We start from the raw sequence: 5,387 nt of genomic DNA, 5'->3' as shown, positions 1-5,387 counted from the left end.
TAGCCAGGCACCATCGGCGTTCTTCACTACATTTACTTATGCACCCATTTTGTCTCAGCGATCATGTCAGGGAAGGTGAGCATCACAGAATGCCAGGTTATTAGAACAAGGTGTTCTTGCATTGAGGGAGTACTTGAGTTAAGGCCCAATGTCCATCTGCTACTTAACATATAAATATATGTATCTAGATCTATTTCCCTATTGTTATATATAAATATATTTACAGACATACATGCCTGTATTTATACCACTGTAAATGTCCTTTGCCTCCTAATTATTTCTTTTATTTTTTTCTTGTCCCACTTTCATGTTCGACCTACATTAAGCTTTTAGTGATTCCTCTTGGCTACATTGAACTTGATCAAAGTCCACCAGGCATTTTATATCCTCCTCACCATTGATTTCAGATCACTTGTTATTCCCTTGTCCCTGGGTTTGTTGGTTCCCGCACATCCCCTTCTCCTATGTGCCCCCGGAACCATCAGTCTCATTGCTTTCTCCTTGTGATTGTTTATCCTGCTATCTTATATTGATAGACACTGGGGGGAAAAGCCTATAAATAGTTCCAGGTATGTTTGTTGACCTTTATGAATGTTTCCCAATCGGGTCTGATGAGGTGCCAAGTCCTGTCCCCAAAGTCTAATTTTGGGATTCCTCGGGGGCTTCATTGCTTTGCTTCCCTTGCTGCTCTCTTGCGCTCCCTTCTTGTTTCTCCCCGGTGTCTGTGTGTGGGGGTGGGTGGGGGGTGAGGGGTGGGGTCAGACTGGGCACAGTCCATGCAATGCGTCTCCATTGTTGTCCCCCATAGCTTTATGGGTTAGTGAGGTGACACCATGCCTCGTGGTGGGGCTGGCCCTCTGGTCCTCTCTGTGCATTGGCTGCTCTGAGCAGAAATATTGTCCCGGGGCTTGGTGGGCCAGGATGCAGTCCACTCTCTTTCTCTCTCTCCTTCCCTCTTAGTTTGTATTTATTTATTTTTAAAACAAACCCAAACAACGTTTATTGACTGTGACCCCATAACACACATATCCCCTCAAAACTGGGAGCTCTAAGGAGACAATGACATGATCAGAACACCATCCTCAAAAGCGGCATTCAAAGTAAATGTTCACTATTTCCGATGAGCTGCTGGGGAGTTTTTAGCCAAGAGTCAATGATAAACAAACTAGTCCATTCCATTTCGTTCACACAGCTTATTAGCAACAGAATGAGGAAACCTCCATCGTGATCAACTTAAAAGTAAACACAGGAAGAACACATAGGGTACATTTTTCATACAAACTAACAGGTAACTTTTAAGTTTCACAGAGCGTACCAGGCAGAATTTGTTGCATGCCAAGAACCATTAATTCCCCACACTTCCATCTTCCTAATTTTCTTTGAGGGGGAGGGGTAGCTATGCTATGACCAGGTAATGTCCCCTAATTCCAGCCTTTTGTTGGGGTGAAATGTCAGAAGCAGTAACAAAGCATGTGTTTACACTCATGAGGGAACAGCAGGAGAGCCAGAACCCAACATAAGGGTCGCAGAGGGGAAGCACCGGAGGAACCTGGATCCTTGATAACATTGTTGAACTATATATCATTTACTTCTGAAATTGTTCAATGGCCTTCTCTAATTTGCTAACCTTCAATTCCAGTTCTGTGATTCTGATTAATGAGTGAAGGCCAGAAAATGGTCAAAGCCAACTAGACCCTCTCAGTTCTAAGGCAGATGGCTTGCCTCGGCTGTTAATAGTACATATGGTACAGGTACTTCCTCTTTTCCAGGAACAAGTCTTTGTTTGTGAAGGGTCAAATAGGTTTCTGTTCTTGTGTAACCTGTGTAGGTACTGCCTGATAAACTGTGATTTCTCTGACAATCATGAGCTATCAATAAGATCATAGTCATATCAAAGATGATGCAAACAAAGTCAATGATGAATACGAGGACTATATGAATAAATGGTATGTGTGTATAGCAGGTGTATGTACATATACATATCATCATCATCGTCATCATCATCATCACTGAATCAATATAGAAGAGGGTGGATTTAGAACATAGCTTCTTATCAAAGTGCAAAATAGCTTGTTGTTTTACTGGCATAATCTAAGTCCAGCTAAATGAGGATATTATTTCACCAAAATTATCCCTGGCACATCACTGTAGAACCACTCCTCTAGGAGTAACTTGTCACATGTCAATAATTAGGATATGGAACATTTTAGAAGGAGATCAGCCTCATATCATCTTGTGGGGCAGGATTCATTTGGTTCTACATCAGTGGTTCTCAACCTTCTTAATGCCGCGACCCTTTAACTCATGTGGTGGTGACCCTCTAACCATAAGATTATTTTCGTTACTACTTCATAATTGTAATTTTGCTACTGTTATTAATTAGGCAACCCCTGTGAAAGGGTCATTCAGCCCCCAAAGGGGTTGCGACCCACAGGTTGAGAACCGCTGCTCTAGATGAACAGTCTAGCTGGAATACAGACTTAATTCATGTCAAATAAAATATGCCCAGCCAGGGAGGCAGATCCAGATTAGTGGCAGGGGGTGGTGGTCATGTGCAGGAAAGAACCCGTCCACCTCTCCCCCAGGACACTAGCACAAAACCCTCTGGACTTGCAACTATTTTAAAAGTTCCTTGCTTTGGCCAAGGTTTTTTTTCAAGGTTTTGTCTGTTCTGCTCAAGACTAGCTGTAGAGCCGGGTTAAAACCAGCTACTCTGTGGTCAGGAATCCTTTTCCTAACCAGGGGCGGACACAGGAGATATGGGGGGCAAGCTTTTTCAAAGGTCTACCTGGAGAGGAGCCTATTCATATGGGAAAGAACAAGGATTCTCTTGGCAGGATGCTCAGGGTAGCACTCAGGGGAATAATCAGCTCTGTCAATCTGGTCCAAGAAGGCCTGGTAACATGCATGGTCAGTAAGTTCAGTTTGGTACAACCCATGGCCTAGTTCTAAACGAGGGAAGCACTGCTGTCCACAGTCAGGCAGTGTGAGTTCTCTGACAACATCGGGGCCCAGAGAGACAACACTAAGGAGACATAGTAACAGCAGGAGGTGCAATGGCAAAGAGACACCAAACAGCCAGGCCTGTTACAGGTCTGGTTTAGCAACGTTTCAGTCCAACCCACAGTAACGTGGGAGAGAGTCCATTTTGGCTTGCCCTCCATGCCATTCTTCAGGATTCCCTTGTCTGGTTTCTACTCCACTGTCACAGCGTCTCTGCGCTCAAGGACCCGAGGCAGTCTGCTGTGTTATCAGTGGCAGATCTCAGAGGATCCTTAAAATCCCAGCTTCTCAAGAAAACAAAGGGCTCCAGCATGGATTAGTTTGCCTTGCAGTTGGTGACACTGTTACAGAGACACACTTGGCTTCCTCTGCTTTTTTGGGAAGGGTAATATAGCGACTTGGTAAAAAAGAGGAACTGAGAAGTCCAACAAATCTCTTGTTGGTGCTGGCACGCTTGCCGTTGTCATACACGTACCAAGTCCGAAGGCATTGGTGCTTTAGCACGGTAGGAAGGTCAGATGAACCTGGTAGGGCCCTCTTGAGCATTCATTCAATCATGTCTTTCTTGATGGGACTCTAACAGGACCCAACCACAAAGATATAGCTGATGGTGAGTTGGTTGGAGAGTTTAAGTATGCTTCACATATCATAAAGTTCCTTTTTCTAATAAATGGTATTCCTTCCACTGGTTGTGTACATAGGAATCACGCGAAATTCTAAAGGTGTTTGAAATTGATGACTTCTGATGTGTGGGGAGCCCTTCAAGTGTTCCTCCTGCTCCACACCCCAGGCTACGACCCACAGTCACACAGCAGCTGTTCACTTTTTCCGGCCCCCGTACCTAACGTTAGTATTGAGTACCTTTTGTATACTAGGTACCTAAGTACTTAAGTAGGTTTCCGGGATATGTGTAGAAAGTGTGACATTATAGCCAATGAATGGTAGAAGTAGGATTATCCAATGAACGGTAGTAGGAGCTCTTTCATTGCCATCTGGGTATGGCAATGAACTTACTTTCCCTTTCCTCAGAAAAAGGGACTGGTTGTACCAAGCCTCAACTTCCTATGGATCTAAGATGACCTCCAACTGTTATAGATTGAATTGTGTTCTACACTCTCCTGCCCCTAAATATGTGTCAACTTGACTGGTCCATGATTTTCAGTATTAAGTGATTGATTGACCTCAATTTTGTGATCTGAAGTAATTTTTCTATATGTTATATTTCTTCATGCCTACAATGTTTATAGGGCAGGATAAGAGGCAGTTATGGTAATGAGACAGGATGCAATCTACAGGATGAGATTGTCCCTTACGCCAGTGTCTTTAAAGATAGAAAAGAGCTTGACCACGCTACTAGAGATCAGAGGGACCTGAATCTCCCCCCAGAGCCTACACAGAGAGCAAACTTCCTGATATTGTGACTTCTAGCTTCCTAAAGCCACCCCTTGTAGCATTTTTGTCATAGGAGCATGAGATAACGAAGACAGAATTTGGTATCAGAAGGGTGGGATACTGTTCTAAAACATACCTAAAATGTGGAAGTGAATTTGGAATTAGGAAATGGGTAGAGGCTGAAAATATTTTAAGGTACCCAATAGTAAAAGTTTAGATTGCTTTGAAGAGAATGTTGACGGAATTATGGACATCAAAGGCAATTCTGGTGAGGGTTCAGAAGGAAGTGAGGACCTGGATGGAGCTCATCTAACTGGGTGGGTGGGTGGGGGGACATATAGCCAAGAGTTATGTGCTGCCTGGCTTGGGGAAGCCCTTGGACCAATATTGTAAACTCCCCTGTTTACCATAATGTACTTGTCCCAGCCGTGGCCCCGACTGCTTAGGGTGTTCTACTGGTAACGAAGATGTATAGATCTCCCAGCAAATAGGTTTTGGGTTGTTTTCTTTGACCTCCCATGTCCTTTTTAAGGCTCTGTGTCTCAGCAAACCCTTGGACATTATTCCGACCTCAGGGTAATGAGCTCCCTCATCTGCATGATATGTGTGTAGTGATCTTATCCTTAATTAATGTTCCTTTTTAATTAAAAAGAAGAAGAAGAAAGCTAGGAGTTGTCACACTGGAGATGATGCAGATGGTGAGAAACAGTGAAAGGGAAATGGCTGCAAGGGAGGCCCATGAGATAGCATGGGGGCTGTCTCCCTAAGCAAGAGAGTTGAGTGCCTTTAGACAGGAGGCCATCCATGTGGATGGGTGCTTTTAGGCACTTGTTGATGGAGCGAGACATGCAGATCCAAGGGGTGAGTGAACTAAATGCCTTCAGGATGAGGCTTACTGGTAGGACAGGGTGCACCTGGGCATTTATGGGTAGAGCGGAAGAGCTTCGCAACACTCTCCTGAGGGATGCGGGGCCAAGTCACCAGGAAGCAGA

General features: G+C 44.3%; 1 pseudogene; it reads right to left on the bottom strand.

Annotated features, from left to right (window-relative positions):
- Positions 1-2,616: 2,616 nt before the first annotated feature.
- Positions 2,617-3,005, bottom strand: LOC101663472 (annotated as a pseudogene).
- Between the last annotated feature and the right edge of the window lie 2,382 nt (positions 3,006-5,387).

This window comes from Echinops telfairi, unplaced genomic scaffold, assembly GCF_000313985.2.
Source record: "Echinops telfairi isolate 266 unplaced genomic scaffold, ASM31398v2 ScPeMD7_18;HRSCAF=68, whole genome shotgun sequence".
Lineage (NCBI taxonomy): Eukaryota > Metazoa > Chordata > Mammalia > Afrosoricida > Tenrecidae > Echinops > Echinops telfairi.
The sequence above is the reverse complement of the archived record's forward strand: the minus strand, read 5'-3'. Positions and strand labels throughout refer to the sequence as shown.